General features: G+C 35.1%; 2 pseudogenes across 2 annotated transcripts; one reads left to right on the top strand and one right to left on the bottom strand.

The window, feature by feature from the left end:
* The first annotated feature begins 17,910 nt into the window (after positions 1-17,910).
* LOC107627570 (eukaryotic translation initiation factor 5-like) lies at positions 17,911-18,498 on the top strand (annotated as a pseudogene).
* A 667-nt stretch (positions 18,499-19,165) lies between these two features.
* Positions 19,166-20,280, bottom strand: LOC107627569 (BES1/BZR1 homolog protein 2 pseudogene; annotated as a pseudogene). Of its 2 annotated transcripts, none has more exons than XR_015905276.1 (2): positions 20,233-20,280; positions 19,166-19,999 (listed from the first exon to the last, which is right to left on the bottom strand). The product of XR_015905276.1 is annotated as a BES1/BZR1 homolog protein 2 pseudogene, transcript variant X2 (transcript). The 2 variants fall into 2 exon arrangements; XR_015905275.1 differs by lacking the exon at positions 20,233-20,280 and adding an exon at positions 20,087-20,208 and having other exon boundaries at positions 19,208-19,999.
* Positions 20,281-23,308: the final 3,028 nt, after the last annotated feature.

Genomic DNA, 23,308 nt, shown 5'->3' with positions numbered 1-23,308 from the left:
GATGTTAGAAGTACTATAAAAATTTGTAATGTCCTAATGACTTAGGACATTAAAGAAATACTCCACATAGTCACTAATAATTTAGAAATTAAAGAAAAAATATTTTTATCATGTATTTACCTAAATCACTAGAATATTACAAACTTTTATAGTATTCATAACATCTTTTAAGCCATTTTTTAAAATTATTTTGTATAGAATAAAATATATTTTTTAATTATTTTGTATGGAATAAAATATTTTCTTTCATTTCTAAATTATTATTGACTATGTAGAGTATTTTATTTAAAATTTGAGTACATGCATGTATTTACCTAAGTTATTATAACATTACAAATTTTTATAGTACTCCTAACATTGTTTAAGCCATTTTTTTAAATTGTTTTGCATAGGATAAAATATTTTTTGTAGTATAATTTAAAAAAAATTATTAAAATATTCATGAACTATTAAAAATAGACAGAAAAGTATTGTATGGAATTCGAATTGATAGCTCATTAATATTTTAAAGAATTCTCGTAATTAAATATTTTGTTAGCTTTTTTTTAACGTATGAAATAAAAATATATATTTTTTTAATTTTTAAATTATTAATTTTTTAATAAATTTTTTTTAATAAATTATTAATTTTTTAACAGCATAATTCGAATTATACCATGAATTATTGTGTGTGTAATTCGAACCAAGCTGGTTCGAATTATGTGTGTGGGTGTGTTTGTGTGTAATTCGAACCAAGCTGGTTCGAATTATGTAGAAATGGAGTTCGAACCAAGCTGGTTCGAACTACATATTAACGTGCATTGGTGGATTCACGAAGCAATTTTCGTTTTGGCTTATTCACGTAAATTATTTTCTCCCTTGGCTTATTTTTGTTTTTTACCCTATACTTTTACTCATTTTATTATTATTATTATTATTATTATTATTATTATTATTATTATTATTATTATTATTATTTGTTTTGAAAAAAATGGCAAGGACATATAATAAAGTTGTTTGTCTTGTGGATAATGCAAGTTTGCATACAATTTTTAAAAGTAATATATATTTTACTCATCTTGTACCAAAAAAAGAATGTGTTAATACAATTATTGACTCAGGTAATGTGATAAAAGACTCCGAAAGAGATATAATTTTGTTGCCTAGATGAACAAAATTCATAATAGATAATACACTATTGTCTACTAAGTCTCTAAGGAACTTGTTGAGTTTTAAAGATATTCACCGAAATGGATACATATTGAAACGATAAATGAAAAAAATCAGTTGTAACGACCCAATTCCCGGTAAGTCACGATCATACTAGAAATCAAATGTCACCAACTTGTTCACCTGAAATTTTTACTATTTATTATTAAGCCTGTAATCGGGTTAGCGTACTATCGATTTTTGGAAGGACTTTTACTTTATAAAAAGATTTGCGAGGACAGCTAATTAAACATACTCAAGTCAGCATTATATATAACCACAACACATAGCATAGACCATACATACGCATACAGGTACTGTCGTATATATATATGAGTACTTATGTATCACAACTCATCATTTAAATAAAAGGTAATATTAGAAAAGTTACCCTCACTTTCTTTTAAGTTATATTATACTAAAATCAGTGCAATTGAATCACATTCCATTGTAAACTAGAAGTTTACTAACCTAAATAAATTCATAATTTGGCATGATCGATTGAGACATCTTGAAACAACCATGATGCAGAGAAATATTGAGAACTCTCATAGACATTCACTAAAGAACCAGAAGATTCTTAAATCTAGTGAATTTTGTTGTGCTGCATGTTCTCAAGGAAAGCTAATTTTAAGGCCATCACCAGTAAAGATTGGATTTGAGTCTCCTGAATTTCTAGAAAAGATTCAAGACGATATATATGGACCTATTCATCTACAATGTAGATCTTTTAGATATTTTATTGTCCTATTAGATACATCTTCGAGATGGTCATATGTGTGCTTATCGTCTTTCTTATAACCTGGCATTTGCGAGATTACTTGCTCAAATTATTCGATTAAAAGAATAGTTTTCAGAAAATCCAATCAAAATAATTCATCTTGATAATACTGGTGAATTCACCTCTCAAGCTTTTTATGCTAATTATATGTCCAATGGTATAAGTATTGAATATCTAGTAGCTTATGTTCATACACAAAATGAACTAGTAAGGTCACTTATTAAATGACTCCAATTGATTGCTAGATTCTTATGAGAACAAAGTTCCTAACCTTTGCTTTGAGACATGCCATTTACATGTTGCAGCACTTATTCGCTTAAGGCCAACAACTATCAATTCTCTCATTTGCAATTAGCTTTTGGCCAGCAGTCAAATATTTTTCATTTGAGAATATTTTGGTATGTGATATATAATCCAATTGTCCCACTCTATTGCACCAAAATGGGATCCCAAAAAAATTGGAGATATATATTGGATATGATTCTTTCTTTATAGTAAGGTATCTTGAGATACAAATTGGAGATGTATTTAAAGTTCGATTTGCAGATTATCATTTTGATAAATCAAAATTTTCAATATTTGGGAGAGAGAATAAGCTTATTGAAAAGGGACTTAATTGGAATGCATCGTCCTTTAGACCCTCGATCAGGGTAATGTGAACTAGAAGTTCAAAAGATTATACATTTGTAAAGAATATCAAATAAATTGCTTGATGTATTTTCTAATACGAAAATGATAACTAAATTCTATATACCAGCTGAAAATGTCCCAATTTAAATTGACGTTCCAGTTGGACAAATAGCTACTGAAACGAGTACATGCCAGAAGCGTGGTAGATCAATTGGTTCCAAAAATAAAAATCATCGAAAAAGAAGAGAGGCATTTGATATTACCAAGACAAATGGTACTCCTGTTGAAAAAGATAAAGACATAGAAAAGACACCAATAAATGTCCAAAAGTCTGAAATAGTGTTGACGCTAGAAGACATTCAGGTATCTGAAAATTTTGAAAATTCGATAAATTATGTCTTTACAAGAGAAAAATAGAATCGAAATAAAATAATTGTCAATGAAATATTTGTATATAATGTGACATTACACATCATGCATGAAAATAAGGATCTTGAGTCCAGAACAGTCGAAGAATATTGACAAAGGAATAATTGTCCAAAATGGAAAGAAGTTATAAAGGTTGAGTTAAACTCACTTGCAAAATGTGAAGTCTTTGGACTTGTAGTCCGTACACCAAAAGATGTAAAACCTGTTAGATACAAATGGGTATTTTTGAGAAAACAAAATGAGAAAAATGAAGTTGTACGCTACAAAACTCGACTTGTGACACAAGGTTTTTCACAAAGGTCTGATATAGATTATGAAGAAATATATTCTCTTGTAGTAGATTCAATAACATAACGTTATTTGATCAGTTTATCTGCATACCATAAACTACATATACATCTAATGGATATGGTGACAACTTATTTATACGGATCATTAGATCGTGATATCTATATGAAAATTCATGAAGGACTAAAGATATCTAAACCATCTAATGAATATTCGCAGGGGTTATACTCAGTCAAATTGTAAAGATCTTTATATCGTCTAAAGCATTCTGGACGAATGTTGTATAACCATCTTACTGAGTATCTGACCAAAAATGGATTCAAGAATGATGATATCTGCCCATGTATTTTCATAAGGAAATCTGCGTCTGGATTCATTATAATTGCTGTGTACATTGATGATTTAAATATCATTGGAACCCCTAAAAAGATTTCAACAATTATAAAAGCTTTAAAAGAAGAGTTTGAGATGAAAGATCTTGGAAAGACTAAATTTTGTTTTGGCCTACAGATCGATCATACAAACAATAGGATCTTTATTCATCAAATAACATACACAAAAAAGATTTTGAAGAGATTTTATATGGATAAGTCACATCCATTAAGTACCTCAATGAGCATAAGATCTTTGGATGTGGAAAATAATCAATTCCATCCTAAAGAAGAAAATAAAGATATCCTTGGTTATGAAGTACCATATCTCAATGTTATTGGAGCATTAATATATCTTGCTAATAATACACAGACTGACATATCATTTGCTACGAATTTACTAGCAAGGTATAGTTTCTCTCCAACCAGAAGACATTGGAATGCAATCAAACAGATTTTTTCATATCTTCATGGAATAGATGATATGGGTTTGTTTTATCGATATAAAACTAAGTCACAATTAGTTGGTTATGCAGATGCAGGATACTTGTCTGATCCATAAAAGAAAGATCTCAAAATAGGATACCTATTCACATATGGTGATTGATGATTAGGCTTTTGTGTGGTTTAGAATTCACAAATGAATTCTCGTTGCAAGTATAGTTTCTAAACCAAACAATAATCCTTTCATACAAAAATTTGTTTGTCACTAGTACAAACCCCTAAATTTATAAACCGAAGTATTGAACCTCGGATCGTTCTCCCTTGGAATTGCAATGAAGTGTCTTGTTATTGGTTATGAGTTATATTTGGGGTTTTTGAGATTTTAGACAAGAAGTGTAAATGGCAATGAAAGTAAACTAATAACTAAGAAAGCTCTTGGTAAGGTTATGAGAATTAGAAGTCCTATCCTAGTTATCCTCCTCAATTGTGATCATAAATTGTCCATTGCTACCACTTAGTTAACCTCTAATCCTGGAGGAAAGTCAAGTGGATGAATCAACTTGATTCCACAAGTCCTAGCCAACTTCCAAGGGAAAGACTAACTTTAGTGGTATCCAAATCAATTAGAAACTTCTAATTATCATCAAATGAATTAGATAACTCAAGTGTCACTAATTACTCTACCAAAGCCAAGAGGTACAAAATCTACACTAAAGTCTAACCAAGCATTTCATCAAATACTTGGAAGGCATAGAAGGAAAGCAAGGTAAATTGATAGCAACAATGAAATCTAACAACTACTTATTGCAAGGAATTAATAACAACAATCAAAAGAAACAAAATTATTATGAATTACCTCAAATTGCATTAAAAGAAAATAGGATGAACAAGAGTAGATCTACAAACAAAATAGAAGAAAATAATAACAACAATAGAAAAGTGATGAATGTAACAACATAGAATTGAGAGGTAGAAGAAGAAGAAAGCATGAATTGAAACCTAGATCTAGATTATTGAACTAAACCTAATCCTAATTCTAATCCTAGAGAGAAGTCTCTAAAGCTAAGACTAAAACTAATCCTAATGTGTGTTATGATTCAAGATGATCATCCTCCTTCAATCCTTGGTCCTTTTGAGTGTTTTGGTGCCAAAGTTGGTTTGAATTGGGCCCCACAGGCTTTGAGAATTTGCTGGCCACGTTTTTATTAAAAAAAAAAAAAATCATAAATCAGCACCGACGCGTACGCGCACAGCACGCGTACGCGTCCATGGGTAAGTTCGCAATGTGCGCGTAAGCGCCTGGTGCACGCGCGCGTCCATGGCCGAGTTCAACTCTTTGGCTTTTCATGATCTTCTCCACTTTCATGCTTCCTTTCTTGCTCCCTTGATTCATTCCTAGCCTTTTTCAATCTGAGATTGCTAACAAACACATCAAGGCATCTTATGGAATCAAGGAGAAGTTAAAGTTATCTAATCAAATACCAAAAAGCATGCTTTTTACACTTAGGCACAAATAAGAGAGAGATCACACAATCATGCTAAATTATTGGCTAAATGTGAGAAAAGGTTAGCAACATACTCTAAATCCAACACAAGATAAACCCTGAAAACGAGATTTATCAACCTCCCCACACTTAAACCTTAGCATGTCCTCGTGCTAAATTAAAAGGGAAACAAGGGGTATGATCTTTATTTAATGCAACTAAACTACATGAATCCTATCTAATGCAACTACCTATGGTGAATGCAAATACTTGGTCAAAACAATTCAACTTCCAAGAGAATATATATATGAGCATAAGAGCTAGAGTAATAGGGATCAAGTTCAAACCACAATTGTATTGAATTATCAAAAGAATTTCAAACTTGCAAGAATATAGATAATAGGGGTGAATACATGTAATTGAGCTATTGAACCCTCATCGGATGTGTATCCGCTCTATTCACTCAAGTGTTTAGGGGTTTATTCACTCAATTCTCTCCTAATCACGTTTTTCCAAAATTTGTTCTTTATCTAACAATCAACAATCATTCAATGTATGCATTCATTCATCACGAGGTCTTTTGCATAGGTTGTAATGGGGTTAAGATCAAGGTAGGATGCATATATGGTTAAGTTCTTGAAATTTGAATCTTTGATAAGCTTAAACTTCCCACCTAACCTATGACATCCTATACAATTTCAAAGCTAACCTAACTACCCATTTCTCTCACTTTTTTGCATATTCATGTATTCCTTTTCATTTCACAACACTTATGCATTGACCCTTATTGAGCTTTGTTTTGGGGCATTTTGTCCCTTTTTTTTTCATTTTCTTTTCTTTTTTTTCTTTCTTTTTCTATTTTCTTTTCTTTTCTTTTCTTTTCTTTTCTTTTCTTTTCTTTTCTTTTCTTTTCCGTGCTCTTCTTTTTGTTTCTTTTTCTCTTTTTTTTCAATGCATAAGGTCTATACATTTAATCAATACATGAGTATGCACCCAATTTCCCAAATACAAATACAAAACACTCTTTTATCCCAACCAATGTTCCTAATCTCCCTAAACTTGGATATAAGACACTCTCACTAGCCTAAGCTAATCAAAGATCCAAACAAGGGACTTTATTGTTTTCCGCTTTAGGCTTGTAATGTGCTAAAATAAGAACAAGTGGGTTAAGCGTAGGCTCAAAATTGGTTGACAATGGAGGATAGAAGGTAGGCTATTTGGGTAAGTGAGCTAATTGAAATGATGGCCTCAATCATATAAATGTATGAATACAAGGAATAAATGGACATATAGAATCAAGCAAACCAAGGATCATAATCATAAGAAGAGACAATTGCACACAAGAATGGAAAATAGGTGGTTATAAAATGTAACCACATCAATAGGCTCAAATCTCATATGCTTGTGTTCTTAGCTCAATACATGTTTCACAAAATATGAATTCAAGCAAGTTTCAAGAGTTTTCAATCAATTGGGTTGTGCTCTCTAGATGGATTCCTTGGAAAAATTTTATCATTTTGACTAAGCATTGTTGTGATTGGAAAGGTTCAAAGATTCCTTAGTTTACCCTTTCCTTTTCCAATCAAAACAAGTTTACATGCAAAAGGGTTTAATTAACTAGGTCTTAAGAATTCCAAAATAATTTTTAATCACAACCACAAGCTAAAAGATAACTATATAAGAAAAATCCAACTATAGTATGAAATCTAGCATGAAAAATACCTAACATCCAAAATGACAAAGTGTGCAACAACTAAGGTAAAAGTATCTAAAGTAATCCAAAACAACCAATATATACAACAGTGTGCAAAACAAGATAACTAGGAGAATATAACTAGGAAATATGCCAAAATGTTCACCGATCCACCAATGGTGCCAATGGCAACCTCCCCACACTTAAGATCAAGCATCGTCCTCGATGCTAATCCTCGGGCTCAGGGAGAGGTACACCGGTCGGCTCTGGCTCTGGCTGGGGCTGTGGGTGAGGTGTCTCCTGAGTGGCCTGGGTCTGTGGGGGTGGTGCTGTCCCCACGTGAACTGGCTCCTCCTCATAAGTATCCTCATCATGTAAATTTGCATGCTCCTCCCCGTGGGTCTCCTCATCTGAACCGGAAAACTCTAGAAGAGGGGGCAGCTCAAGGCCCTGGGCCACAAACATCTGATCAATCTGATCCAGGCGACGCATGATCTGACGGTTGCTGCGCTCCATGAACAGGAAAAGACGCTGAACCAGTAAGTAAGTCGGCTGAGGTGCTGGTGGTGGTGGTGGTAAAGGAAGTGCTACTGCAGCTGCTGATGTAGAGGCCCCTGCTGGGGCTGATGACGAAGAGGGTCCAGCTCCCTCCTCTGCTGCTCTAGCCCGAGATCTGCACCGGGAAGGAGGCTTTTTGGTCACCCAGGGCCCCCATGGAATGGTCTCCGGCTCCTTCTCAGGGAGCGGTGGGGGTGGTGATACGTTGATGCATGAGCATCTTTCCTATCTTTTCCTAGTGAATTTGTATGTAATTTGTTGAGTTTAATTAAGAATTAATTATATTTTAGCCCCTATGGATGCTATTTTGAGTTTTGTGCAATTTTATTTATTTTAGGTAGCATTCGGATGGATTTGATGAAGTTTCTGCAAAGAAAGAGAAGAAGCCAAGGAGATGACCAGCAAATACCGACGCGGACGCATGGATCACGCGACCGCGCGGAATGGAGGAAATCACAATGACGCGATCGCGTGCCTGACGCGATCGCGTGGACTGGAATCTGCACAAATGACGCGACCGCGTGGACGACGCAGACGCGTCACATGCGCCACGTGCAGAAAATGCAGAAAAATCCTGGGGACGATTTCTGGGCTGTTTTAATTCAATTTTCAGCCCAGAAAACACAGATTAGAAGTTGCAGAATGGACAGAACAAGTGGACCCCACCCATCAACTGAAGATCTGTTAATTAATTCAAATTTAAATTCAAATTTTAATTCTAGGAAAAGATATTATTTTAATTTTTAGTTTTAGATATTAGATTTTTAAAATTTATTAGGATTAGTTATAAAAAGAGGAAGCTTTCCTTCTTTTGTGGAGGTCCTGGGAACATTCCACCTGATCCCATCAGGGGAACATAATTGACAATTCTAATTTTCTCTCTTTTCTATGAGCAACTAAACCTCCACTGTTAAGGTTAGGAGCTCTGTCTATTTCTATGGATTGATTTTATTGCTTTTTCTATTTTAATTTATGTATGGATTTATAATTTAAGAATTATTTTCGCTCTTTATTTTATGAATTTGGGTGGAACGGAAGTATGACCCTCTTTCTATTTGAGTTCCTGTAAAACTTGGAAAAGCTCTTTACTTGAACAACAGCTTGAAAATATTTTCTCCTAAATTTTAATTATTTGGACTTAACGGGATACGTGACATATAATCCTTTTATTTTTGGGTAATTAGAGTTTTGTGGCATATAAACTGGAATTTGATTATCACCCTCTAATTGGAATTAATTGACCAAGGAATTGGCTGTTGATGAATTTTAGAGGAGACTGGGAAGGTCTAAGGAATTAGGGTCTAGTAACATATAGTTTGCCATAAATTAAATCCTACATGATTAAATTAGTTAGTAAGAAAAGTTAATCCAGAAAAGTAGATAACTCTGAAACCTTAACTTTTTTCTCCATATTTTATTCCCAATTTATTTATCTGCCTGTCTTTAATATTTTTAATATTGTTTAATGTCTTTTGAACTCCCAAACATTATTTTCTCTTTGTCTAACTAATCCTATCAAACGCTATTGTTGCTTAATCCATCAATCCTCGTGGGATCGACCCTTACTCACATAAGGTATTACTTGGTACGACCCGGTGCACTTGCCGGTAAGTAAGTGTGGTTGTAAATTACCACACCATACGTCCTCCGGTAGCCACTGGACACCGGCCCGCTGAAGCATCTGTGTGATCAGGACGGGAAATGGAAAGATACCTCTGATGTGGGCCCGCCACATGAACCGCCTGATCAGCTGGGGGAAATAGACCTCCTTCCCTTCCAGCACACAGCTGATCAGGATCAACATAGCCACAGGGATCTCTGAGAAGTGGGTGATCGGCATGAGGTAGTGGGCGAAAATCTACTGCCATATTCTGGCCTCCTTGCTCAGATAGATAAAGCGCAACCCCTTGGGTGCCTTGTTTTCCGCATCCATGACCCAGGGAGCCTCCGGAGTAGCTACCACTACCCTCAAAGCATCAAAATTGAAGGTCATGCAGTGGAGCTCCACCTCGGCCTGCTCAAAGGCATCAGTATCACTCGCCTTGGGCCTACAAGTAAGGGCATCCTCAATAGCCTGCTCAGTGATGGGCACCTGAATACCTCTAACCAGAATCGAGTCAAGGGTGTGGCGGAAGAAGTTGCAATAAAATTCCTGCACCCAAGACCGGTTCACCCGGCTGAGCTCTCGATCCACAAAGTCCAAATCCATCCTCTCAATGCAGTTATTAATTATTTGCCTCAGGTCAGATGGAAGGGCCAACTTCTTTTCGATGTTCAAGTTCTTTGAGTTATAGCTTGGGAACCGAAGCTCACAGTTGAGATTCAGGAACTTGACTGAATCCTGGGCAGGTAGGGATTGGTTTGCCCTCTCCACATCATCAATAGGATTTTTTGAATAATCCACATAGGGAGAGAAAGTGGAATCTGGGGCCCTTTTCCTCTTTCTGGAGCTGGCCTTGCCTTTCCCTTTAGCCGACATCCTGAAAATAGAGTATGATAGAGAATAAGCAAGTATGCAAGTAGCAAGAAGCAAGGGGAAAACATGTTCAGGATGCAAGGTAAATGGCAGTTAATCATGTTGTGAACCAAAATTGAAAACTTGGAATGCAAGTAAGCACAGAAAACATAGCCATAAACCAAGAATTCAACATTTCAACTAATGTAACATAAAAACTCATGCATTAGGCATATTCATCATCACACCTCAAAAGAATAGTTAGAGAGTTAGGTGAACTGAAAAGTGAAGTTAGTAGGTTAGACAAGTTAGTGAGTTAGAAAAAAAATTGAAATTGCAAGTTAGTGGTATGATGGAGAATAGCCTAATTAACAAAGAATTGCAGAATGGGTGCAACAAGCATGTTCACATACATGAGGGAAGTGCAGTCATTGATGATGAAATATGAAATTGCAAGAAAAGCAATTAATTAGAAACAAGTCATCAGTCAATTCTTTGGCCATTGCGTGTGCAATAATTGATGTTGTAAGCAATAGAGTGCATTGGTGTAATTGTGAAGGGGTGAAAACCAAATAGAGTGAAATTATTGTGAAAGAATGAACAGTGTAAAAGGAAATTGCAAATTTTGGTTCAATGCAACATTTAAGCATTTCCTGGAGTTCCTTTAGTCACTACTAATCATGGGAACCAAAATGAAAATAGGAGGCTGGCCCAAAAGTCCCGGGGGTTGAATTTGGTGTGGGTTTGGCAAAAATCAATTTGAAAATGCCAAGTTCAATCCGAAGTGGGAATGTGAAGTTAAAAACAGTTTTGGAAAAATCGGACAGCATTCTGGCATAGTATTGGATGTTCCCAGATAGGCAGAAAACAACAGGAGAGTTATATGAATCCACAAAGCAACAACCAAGTAATAGTTACATATCCCGGCAGTAGCAACACAAGTACAGAGTCAAAATGCAGTAGGCAACATCAAACAGGGCATACTATGATCATACCACTCAGCAGTCAATCAAGAGGTGCTCAAATAGGTAAACAATTATGGCGTAATTATCAGGCCTAGAATCCTCTATCCAGAACCTAACTACCTAACAGCAGAAATTTCTATCTATCCTAACAATCATAATCACATTCTAACTAACTAATTACTATGGACTAATAGTAAGGTAAGAAAAGAGAATGAAAGGAAACAGAGCAGAGGCAGTGAAGAGAAACCTGGGAGCAGAGTAGAATGGGGTTGGGAAGGAAGTAGGGATGAGGCGGGGTAGAAATGCGGTGGGCGCCTCAGATGATGGCGGCAGTGACCCCACGGCGGCGCAGCAGGGGCCGGCGCGGTGGCGGTTGAGGGAAGACAGAGAGGGTGAGGAAGTGAGAGAAGAGGGAATGAGTGAGGAAGAGAGAGAGAACGGGGGTGAGGGTGAGAGAAGAGAGCGGCGACGGCGGCAGGGCGGTCGGCGCGGCAGTTGGAGAGGTGGTTGGGGGAGAACGAGGGTCTGGAGAAGAGAAGAGGGTTGGGGTTGGTGCGTCTGTGCGATTGTTTGTCGCACCTTAGGGTTATCCCAGCTTTAGAATCGACGCAGGCGTGCACAGTGCGCGTCCGCGTGCTTTGAAGACTTTTTGGGATGGACGCGGGAGCGTAGAGTGCGCTCACGCATGACTGGAAGAATTAGTAAGGACGCGCACACGTACTGTACGCGTCCGCGTGCTATGAGTTGGGCTGAAGGCCTAGTGCTGGCCCAGCGCCAGTATAACTCTCTGGATAAATGTATGGGCTGGTGCCAGCCGCTTAGGGATGCGTACGCGTAATGCGTGTGTCCGCGTGCATGGCCATCTAGTGTAGGGGCGCGCAAGCGCGATGTGCGCGCTCGCGTGTCTTCCCTCAGCGCTGCATGGACGCGCACGCGTACTGTGTGCGTCTGCGTGGGTCGAGTTGGGCTAAAAGCTCAACGTTCGCACAAGGGAGGCCCAACTCTCTGGAAAATCTATGGGCAGCATCTCCTCATGGACGCGTGCGCGTACAGCGTGCACGAGCGTCCTTCACCCCCCTTTTTTTTTCAGAAATACCAAAAACAGCCAAAAATCTTCCCAACACTACCTACAACACAAGATCAACTAAAATGCAAATTGAACAAAAATTTCAAGTGCAAACAAACATAAATTGCACTTTAAGCAACTAACAACCAAGAAAGTAAGATAAAACTTCATGAAGAGGAGAAACTACCTACAATGGCAACTCAAATCACTTATTAATCAAATCTACAAGAGAGTGGAAAGAGTTTACCATGGTGGGGTGTTTCCCACCTAGCACTTTTAGTTTAAGTCCTTAGGTTGGACTTTTGGGAAGCTCTTGTCATGTGGCTTATGCTTGTACTCATCCTTAATTTTCCAAGGATTTATGCGCCTCAAATGGTTGACAGAAATCCCAACCTTCTTCACCAAGTTTGGATGAAGTTCCACCCAAGATATGAGCTTATTTAGTTGGTCTTCATGCTTCGATCCGGGATCCCATATCTTATTCTCACACCCATCTTCTAGTTGATTGTCATGATTCTTCCATCCGGGTGGTTGATGAGTAGAACAAGAAGAATTCTCTATAGCATAGCAAGACTTCTTCCTAGACCAATATAAAGTAGCATGCTTCCAATCATAGTTCCCATATTTTGAATCTTTGACCTCAATGAGCCTAATTCCAAACTTCCAACCACTGCACAACTCTTTCCGACTCTTAACTCCACAAAGAGCTCTAAGTTGATCATCATTTTCAATCAAACCATATTCAAGTGAGAAAGTAAAGCTTTGGGATAAGAATTTTACCCACTTGAATGTTGTGTTGGATGGTGACTTGGGGAGGGAGACCTCCCCACCCTTAGATAGGGCAAGGTCTACTTCTTTAGGCTATTCTTTAGTTGTTTCCACCTCTTTGCAAACTTCTTCAATTTTAACCTTTTCCTTTTTATCAATTGGCTTGGTGTTGTCTTCACGAACTTCAATTTCTTGCTCCACGAGAGGTGATTCAATTTTGGATAGGAATTCATTGATGAATGAATTCATCTCTTGATCAACCTCTTCATATTTTTCAATTTCGATATACACCAATTCAACTTTTTCCCTTTGGTAGCTTTCTTCCGATTTGCTCTCTTTCCCATTGCTCACCAAGGGTATGGAAGGTTGTGCAGGTTCTTCTCTAATTTCAACTTCATGTCCAATGGGAGAGGGTTCCATTGTAGAGAGAAATTCATCCATGATGGAATCCATCTCTTGATAAGCCTCTTTCAAGTCTCCTACTATGATATGCCTTGGAGGTTGCGCACCCTCCTCAACATCAATATCAAACTTCTTGGAGGAATGCTCCATGATGCTACATTCCTATGGACTTTCAACATCTCCTGAATCTTCAACCATTTCTTCCTTTTCTTCAATAGCCATAGGCTCCTCTAATTGCTCTAATACAAAATAACGTCTCTCATTTTCCACCGGAGTTTCCAATCTCTCCTTCATGCTATGATCTTCAATTGATTCTTCACGTGTGGTTATGGAAGCACCTTGAGTGTTCAAGCATTGGTAGGCTAAAGTATGCACTACCTTGGTCAAGTTAGTCACAAACTCTAGGGTGTTCTTTTGCATATCCGCTTGTCCTTGAAGTAGCAAGGTAAGAGAATCATCTATTGGGGCTTGGGGTGGATAAGAGGGTTCATCATTTTGGAGAGAGGGTTCATAGTAGAAAGGTGGTTCTTCTTGGTAAGGGTATGGAGATGGTGTGCATTGAGGTGGTTCTTCATAGTAGTCATGATAAGGTTGTGGTGGTTCAAAAGGTTCTTGCTCATAATGGTCATAAGAATATGGTATGGGTGATTGGTCATATGGTGGATATGGATCATAGGAAGATACTTGGTAATGAGAGGCTTGTGAGAATGGTTGAGGTTCATGTTGAGGATAAGAGTCATAGGCATATGATGGTGGTGGTTGATTTTCACATAAAGTTTCACCATAGCCATTGAATTGACATGCATTAGGATGGTGATTATACCTATGAGTATCCGGAGGTTATTGCCAATAGGAGTGATCAATTCCTTGAGGCTCCTCCCATCTTTGTTGGTTCCATCCATAATGAGTGTCATAATTGAAGTTCACATTTCCTACAACACAATTAGAACCAAACTCATAGCCAAAGTGAGAATTCATAGTAGAAAAATAAAATAAAACTAACAAAAACTAGTAGACAAGCAAAAGACAAACTTATTTGCACTATTCACATATATACAATAACCAATAACACAACACCATTGCAATTCCCCGGCAACGGTGCCATTTTGATGATTAGGCTTTTGTGTGGTCTAGAATTCACAAATGAATTCTTGTTGCAAGTATAGTTTTTAAACCAAACAATGATCCTTTCATACAAAAATTTGTTTGTCACTAGTACAAACCCTTAAATTTATAAACCGAAGTATTGAACCTCGGTTCGTTCTCCCTTGGAATTGCAATGAAGTGTCTTGTTATTGGTTATGAGTTATATTTGGGGTTTTTGAGATTTTAGACAAGAAGTGTAAATGGAAATGAAAGTAAACTAATAACTAAGAAAGCTCTTGGTAAGGTTATGAGAATTAGAAGTCCTATCCTAGTTATCCTCCTCAATTGTGATCATAAATTGTCCATTGCTACCACTTAGTTAACCTCTAATCATGGAGGAAAGTCAAGTGGATGAATCAACTTGATTCCACAAGTCCTAGCCAACTCCCAAGGGAAAGACTAGCTTTAGTGGTATCCAAATCAATTAGCAACTTCTAATTATCAATCAACAAATGAATTAGATAACTCAAGCGTCACTAATTACTCTACCAAAGCCAAGAGGTACAAAATCTACACTAAAGTCCAACCAAGCATTTCATCAAACACTTGGAAGGCATAGAAGGAAAGCAAGGTAAATTGATAGCAACAATGAAATCTAACAACTACTTATTGCAAGGAATTAATAACAACAATCAAAAGAAACACAATTATTATGAATTACCTCAAATTGCATTAAAAGAAAATAGGATGAACAAGAGTAGATCTACAAACAAAATAGAAGAAAGTAATAACAACAATAGAAAAGTGATGAATGTAACAACATAGAATTGAGAGGTAGAAGAAGAAGAAAGCATGAATTGAAACCTAGATCTAGATTATTGAACTAAACCTAATCCTAATTCTAATCCTAGAGAGAAGTCTCTAAAACTAAGACTAAAACTAATCCTAATGTGTGTTATGATTCAAGATGATCATCCCCCTTCAATCTTTGGTCCTTTTGAGTGTTTTGGTGCCAAAGTTGGCTTGGATTGGGCCCCACAGGCTTTGAGAATTCGCTGGCCACGTTTTCATTAAAAAAAATCATAAATCAGCACCGACGCGTACGCGCACAGCACGCGTACGCGTCCATGGGTAAGTTTGCAATGTGCGCGTAAGCGCCTGGTGCGCGCGCGCGTCCATGGCCGAGTTCAACTCTTTGGCTTTTCATGATCTTCTCCACTTGCATGCTTCCTTCCTTGCTCCCTTGATTCATTCCTAGCCTTTTTCAACCTGAGATTGCTAACAAACACATCAAGGCATCTTATGGAATCAAGGAGAAGTTAAAGTTATCTAATCAAAGACCAAAAAGCATGCTTTTTACACTTAGGCACAAATAAGAGAGATATCACACAATCATGCTAAATCATTGGCTAAATATGAGAAAAGGTTAGCAATACTCTAAATCCAACACAAGATAAACCCTGAAAACGGGGTTTATCAGTGATACAGCTATATCATGGAGATCCACGAAATAGGCAATAACAGCAACATCCTCTAATCATGTTGAAATACTAGCGATACATGAAATAAGTCACGAGTGTTTTTGGCTCAGGAGTTTAATCCAAAATATTCTGTCATCATGTGGACAGATTGATCATAAAATAGCTCCAACTATTCTATTTGAAGATAATACAACATGCATTGCTCAACTTAAGGGTGAATACATCAAAGGCGATAGAACAAAACATATTTCTCCCAAATTCTTCTTCATTCATGATCTTCAAAATCAAGGAACAATTGATGTTCAACAAATTCGCTCAAATGATAATCTGGCATATTTATTTACAAAGTCACTTCCAAAATCCTCTTTTGAAAGATTGGTACATCAAATTGGGATGCACCGATTTCTAGATATTAAATAATGTCGATAAAAGGGGGAGGCTGTACTCTTTTTTCCTTGATAAGGTTTTTATCCCCATTGAATTTTTCTTGACAAGGTTTTTAACGAGATAGTCGTCATTACAGAGGATATTGTACTTTTTTTTTTTTCATTAAATTTTTTTTCATTGGATTTTTCTTTAGTAACGTTTTAATGAGGCATAATTCTAAATGGATATCTAAGGGATAGTGTTGTGATAAGGATGAATGTCTACTTAATGTGGACGGCTCAGTTTCTCAAGAAGAAGAAGGATCAAGTTCTCAAAATGAATTAAATTAATAAAGTTTGAAAAATAAGAACTTGGTACGTCTATAAATAGGGGTAAGGTTTGGGATAACTTGCACACAACAAACATTTCTCTCTCTCTTTATTTCACAACACATATAGTTAGTGAATATATATGTGAATCATCTCTATTGTATTGAGATAATAATATTGGTAAATATTAATACTAGAGTCATCTATTTATATTTATTTTATTTTATATTTATTTTCTCTTTCTTATTTATTTATTTTACAACATATTTTCAATTTTTTAGAAGAATAAGAGGGATAAATAAGACTAAATAGAACATTTCTAGTTATTTAGTTATTCTTTTTGCTTTTTTCACTATTTTCTGAAAATGAACTACCAATCCAACTTCTGTCTATTTCCTAGAATGACAATGCGACACCTCAAAATAAAAACGATCCACTTCGATCCTTGTCCCCTACTTTCATGACACAACGTGGTTTCTGTGGATCATTTTCCGTCAAGGCCTGACAGAAATGCTAAGCTATCACGTTAGCAATGTGACCTGTCACGTTAGCTTGCAAATTCATTTTGTGCTTAGTTGAACAAGCTCAAATGGATAGGGGCTTAACTATCCACCTCCACATCTTCAAAAATGACGTTGTTTACGCTCAAGGAAACTGGCCGAGTTCAACTCTTTGGCTTTTCATGATCTTCTCCACTTGCATGCTTCCTTCCTTACTCCCTTGATTCTTTCCTAGCCTTTTTCAACCTGAGATTGCTAACAAACACATCAAGGCATCTTATGGAATCAAGGAGAAGTTAAAGTTATCTAATCAAAGACCAAAAAGTATGCTTTTTACACTTAGGCACAAATAAGAGAGAGATCACACAATCATGCTAAATCATTGGCTAAATGTGAGAAAAGGTTAGCAAAATACTCTAAATCCAACACAAGATAAACCCTGAAAACGGGGTTTATCAGAAACCCTTCATTGATGTGAACCTTCCGTTGTTACTATTGGCAGCCTTCTTTGATTGCTCAAAGAGCAGACCTCTGATTACCAACAACTTGTCATCATACTTGAAATTTTTGCATCGTCTACCTAACTGTGTTTGGATGTCTTTGCAAATTTTGTTGTTGAAGCCACGATGGCCTCACAAAATATTGGTGCTGCAAAGGTATAATAAGATGCCCAAAATGATTACCAAAATCGAGGGTAGAAGGAGTGATATCAAGACAAATATTGTCAATATGGTTGATATTGTCAAGATATTGGCAAGGCCAACCTCTTGCACAACCAAATACTTTAGGCATGAACTTAGAGCCTACTCAATCTTATGAGAAATGTGGTACTTCTCATGTTAATGGAGCACACGACACTACAAAATTTGCTGGTCTTCTTGAGAACTTCATAAAAAGATTTATTCAATGTTATGGTTGTGAAACCTCAAAATGGAGATATTGACCAAGAACCAAATGATCCAACTAAAATGTGCTGCCTGTGATTTTGTGTCAGATGTGGATATGAGGGACAAGCTAACTATGTTTATTCTAAAAAATCCTCCTAAAACAAAGAAAGGATCAAAGGATCCAAAGACAAAAAGGTTATGAGAAGATCTGAGAAGAAGAGATTAAAAGAAGGTGAAATGGCTGATGAGGAGCAGAAGAATATCAAGAAGAAAATTAAGAAAAAAAGCTCTTCCATTTCCAAGGCCCACTACAAAATCAACCACTAAGAAGAAAGCAAGTGCCTCTGATGATGACCATGTATCTCTAAAGCAAGTGAAGGGTTTCCTCCCGCGCAAACTAACGTTATTTTTGAAGACGTACGTGAAAATGGACAGTTAAGCCCACTGTTCATTTGAGTTTGTCCAACTAAACACAAAACGAACATGTCAGCAAGCTAATATAACAACATTGCTCATGTGACAGCTCAGCCTTGACAGAAAATGATCCACAGAAATCACGTTATGTCACGAAAGTAAGAGACAGAAATAAAAATAGATCGTTTTTATTTTATGGGATCGCGTTGCCATTATGAAAAATGGACAGGATCTGAATTGATATTTTACTCATTTTTCAGTCCAATTCATGAATAGATATAAATTACTACAAAGATAAAATAAAATTCAAATTCCTAACAATTATTCAATTATACTAATTAACTAATCATTAAATTAATCCATACTGATTAAAATGTTTGTAGTTATCTAGTATTTTATTCGAAGTCCCTCCAAACTCCACCACTTGTATGGAAAGAAAAAAGAGAGTAAATTCCCAAAATGGTCCCTCAGATTGAGTCCGTGCACCAATGTTACCCCTAACTTTCAAAATGCTCTAATTGCACCCTTCAGATTGAGCTCCGTGTGAAATCCTGGTCCTTCCACCAATTTCCGGCGTGACTCAGCAGCCGGAGCGCTGAGCTGGCGGTTTGTGGTCCATATAGGCAGCCTTAAACGACGCCGTTTTGCCTGGAGGTAGCCCTAAACAATTTTTTCAACATCAGGCCTTTCCACAGCCTAGAGTAAGTTCCAACTCATCCACTCCCACCTCATGTATCCTCTCACCCTCCCATGGCTTCACTCTACCATTCTCAAAGTCAAAATCCGATGGTCTTCCTTTCTCTGCAGTCTGGCCCCATTGCATGCCTTCATTCATATCCATGGAACTCTGGGGAGTGATCTGCTGCATTGCTGGTTTCACAAGGTTAAAGGTAGGCGATGGAGGAGCAGCCGAGGCCGTCGTTGTCTGAAAACTAACCCAGCGACCGGAGTCCACAGTGGAAGCATCAGATTCATCACACTCAGGAATGGTGGAAGTAGCCAATTGGTGGCGGCGGAAGGGACTGGATGGGGCGGATACTGAAAAGAGAGGATGGCGGAACGAATTAAGAGAGGAAACATTGGAGAGGGATTCAAAATCCGCCTTCCTTTTAGAACCCCTAGAGGTTGGGGAAGAAAGAGGAGGGGTAACAGGGGCACTATTGGATATTCTAAGAGGAGGAAGGTTTGTGGGGATGGAGGTGATGTTATGAATGAATGGTAGGAGGAATGAAGAGGGGTTTTGAAGGTTGCGATCAATGCGAGAGGGGTTGGGGAATGATGAGGAAGTTGGGCTAGCATGGTAGGAAGGAACAGGGCTTGGGAACGTTGATGCCTGTGGGCTTGGCTGTAGTGAAGAACAACCACTCATGTTCGCTGGAGTTCCTCTAATCTCACATTGCGGCCTCTTGCATCCCTGTCATCAAAATACAGATCTCAATCAAGATTTCTAGGGTGAAACTAACGGAACATAATCAATCATCTAGAACTATCACAATGACACCTGATCTCAGATTAACACTACAAAAGCTAGTTAGATCGCAAGTCTCCAGGATCAAATCAACTTTTTAGCAAAATTAGAAAGCGGATCAACAAAACAAGCAAGAAAGAGCAAGTAGATCTGAGAGGAAGAGAAGTAGAAGAAGAAACCTTGTGGTAGGTAGTACCGTCCTCTTCTTAATAAGCAATGGAAGTACCCTCCAGACAAAACGGCGTCGTTTAAGGCTGCCTACGTGGACCATAAACTGCCAGCTCAGCGCTCCGGCTGCTGAGTCACGCCAAAAATGGGTGGAAGGACCAGGATTTCGCACGGAACTCAATCTGAAGGATGCAATTAGAGCATTTTAAAAGTCAGGAATAACATTGGTGCACGGGCTCAATCTGAAGAATCATTTTGGGGATTTACTCGGAAAAAGAAAGCAAAATTTAAAATTTATTACAACAGTAACCAGATCAAATCAGCTGCCTTGGCCGCTCTTGCAATAAGGAAAAGCAACAATAGCTTACTAGCGACGTTAGCATTGATTAAAATTAAATACCTTTAAACACTAGATTAAAAGGAATTTAATTCATAAGGCATTTAAAAGTCCTAATATATATATATATAATTGCTTTCTTATATTTTTCTTACTCTTATTATATACAATTTTCAAAATTCAAACTAACCTCAAATTTTAAAAATTCTCAAGTAAATATTTAAATTATTTTTCAAAAATTTTTTTATTAATATATAAATTAACAAATTTTTATTCTCTAAAACAATCTCTACGCACCATTAATCAAATTTTTAATATCTAAAACAATCTCTATGCACTATTAATCAAATTTTTAATATACTTGTATTTTTGTCAAATTTTATTAAATTTAAATATAAAACAATTAAATCGTATAAAATATTACTATAAAGAAATTACTGTCCTTCCCTTTCAAAAAGCTGAAAAGATCATCCTATTCGATTTTTTTTACAATTTTTAAAAATAAGAATTTATTAAAAATTAAAATATGAGAACTAATTTAAATGTTTATTTTAAATTTTATATCATCGATAAAAATTAAAACAAAAATAAAATAACGTTAATAAATAAAAAAATAGGCTATCATTGTTAAATTCAGAGTGACATTATTACTCTTCTATTTTTAACTCGGTGATTAAATATTGGACAAATCACTGAAATAAGTTAATAGGAGCTCAAAATTACACAAATCAGCCAGGTTCATGAATCAACTAGAGACACATATCTAAATAATTCGAATTAGGTTAATTTGAACTTTATCTCCATATAATTCAAATCATACTTATTCGAATTACCTACACACGCACACACTCACTAATTCGAATCAACCTGATTCGAATTACACTCACACACGCTGCACATAGTAATTCGAATTGGCCAGATTCGAATTACTCATGATTTAATTCTATCCATTCTTTTATTAAAAAATTAATAATTGATTAAAAAATTAATAATTTAAAAATTAAAAAAATATATTTTTTATTTCATGCATTAAAAAAAACTAACAAAATATTTAACTACGTGACTTTTTTAAAATATTAATGAGCTATCAATTCGAATTTCATACAATACTCTTTTGTCCATTTTTAATAGCTCATGAATATTTTTTAATAAATTTTTTTAATAAATTTATTTAAATTATACCACAAATAAATATTTTATTCTATATAAAATAATTTAAAAAAATGGCTTAAAAGATATTAGGAGTACTATAAAAATTTGTAATGTTCTAATGACTTAAGACATTAAAAAAATACTCTACATAGTCAATAATAATTTAAAAATTAAAAAAAAATAGTTATAACCAATATTTACTTAAATTACTAGAATATTACAAACTTTTATAGTACTCCAAATATTTTTTAAGCCATTTTTTAAAAATTGTTTTGCATAGAATAAAGAACATTTTATGCCAATTTAAGCCATTTTCTATGCAAAATAATTTAAAGAAAAAATGGCTTAAAAAATATTAGGAGTATTATAAAAGTTTGTAATATTCTAGTAATTTAGGTAAATACTGGTTATAACTATATTTTTTTATTTTTAAATTATTATTGACTATGTAGAGTATTTCTTTAATGTCTTAAGTCATTAGCACATTACAAATTTTTATAGTACTTCTAATATCTTTTAAGCCATTTTTTTAATTATTTTGTATAGAATAAAATATTTTTTGTGGTATAATTTAAATAAATTTATTAAAAATATTTATAAAAAAATATTCATGAGCTATTAAAAATGGGCAAAAGAGTATTGTATGAAATTCGAATTGATAGCTCATTAATATTTTAAAGAAGTCTCGTAATTAAATATTTTGTTAGCTTTTTTTTTAATACATGAAATAAAAAATATATTTTTTAATTTTAAATTATTAATTTTTTTAATCTATTATTAATTTTTTAATAAAAGAATGTGTAGAATTAAATCATGAGTGTGTAATTCGAATCACCCTAATTTGAATTATTGTGGTTGTAATTTAAATCAGGTTGATTTGAATTAGTGGGTGTGTATATGTGTAGATATAGTTCGAATTACATTAAAAATGTAATTAGAATTAGACTAATTTGAATTACATAAAAATGCCCTCTTAGTTAAATCCTATAATAATTATTGGTTTGGTTGAATGAAGTAAATTTTTTTCCAACTTGATTTATATGGATGATTTGCCTTAAATATTTCTGGCTGCCTTGGTAGTAGTAGGCGTAATGACATATGCCTTCCAAAATAAACATAAAATAATTCTCAACTAAAGAATAGGATAAAAGACATAATAATATTATATAAAAATTTTAAACTACATATCTTTACATATATATTTTCATTTATAATTTTATATAAATCAAATTTATTAAATTTAAATTAGTTATTATAATATTAAATTGACTTAATATGATTTAATTTACGTGGTACTCAAATAATTCGAAACAAGTAGTTGAAACTGAAAATATTCTCTTCATATAAATAGAATTAGGTAATTTTGATTTACGTTTTTATGCGTTTGAAATAATAAATAGAATAAATTGAATTCGATATACTTGAATGACACAATTTATATAAATGAATACTTATCAATTTGATTTATTTTTAGATTTTATTTTTATTTAATATTTTTAAGTTTTTATTATTATTATAAAATTTTTGGTATTTATTGTATTACTTATCTTAAAAATTTTTAGTTCAGTTAGTATTTATTTTTAGTAAAAATATTATAA

This window comes from Arachis ipaensis, chromosome B2 (assembly GCF_059453495.1).
Source record: "Arachis ipaensis isolate K30076 ecotype BB chromosome B2, ASM5945349v1, whole genome shotgun sequence".
In the NCBI taxonomy this organism is placed as follows: Eukaryota; Viridiplantae; Streptophyta; class Magnoliopsida; order Fabales; family Fabaceae; genus Arachis; species Arachis ipaensis.
Note: the sequence above shows the minus strand (reverse complement) of the source record. Positions and strands in the feature narration are given on the sequence as shown.